This window comes from Aptenodytes forsteri, unplaced genomic scaffold (genome assembly GCF_000699145.1).
Source record: "Aptenodytes forsteri isolate BGI_AS27 unplaced genomic scaffold, ASM69914v1 Scaffold280, whole genome shotgun sequence".
In the NCBI taxonomy this organism is placed as follows: domain Eukaryota; kingdom Metazoa; phylum Chordata; class Aves; order Sphenisciformes; family Spheniscidae; genus Aptenodytes; species Aptenodytes forsteri.
The window spans coordinates 41788-42059 of NW_008796042.1; positions in this window are offsets into that span (position 1 = coordinate 41788).

Consider the following 272-nt stretch of genomic DNA (forward strand, 5'->3'; position numbering starts at 1 on the left):
GAAGCGGCCGCAAAGAGGAGCCGCTCGCCAGCCCAGGGTAACTCTCCTGCCTTCCTTCCCCTGCTCCCCACAGTTGTTGCTCAGCTTCACCATCTTGTCTCTTTTCTCTGGTCACCGACCATATTTTTTTTCCTATTGCATAAAAAACAATAAAAAGGGAAAGAAATTCGCCGAAGGAACGACCCAAACCCAACGCAATTTTTCGGTTTTCGAGTGCGAACTTTTCCGCTGCCTCCCCCTTCATCTGCACCCACATGGTTTGGAGTTCCTTG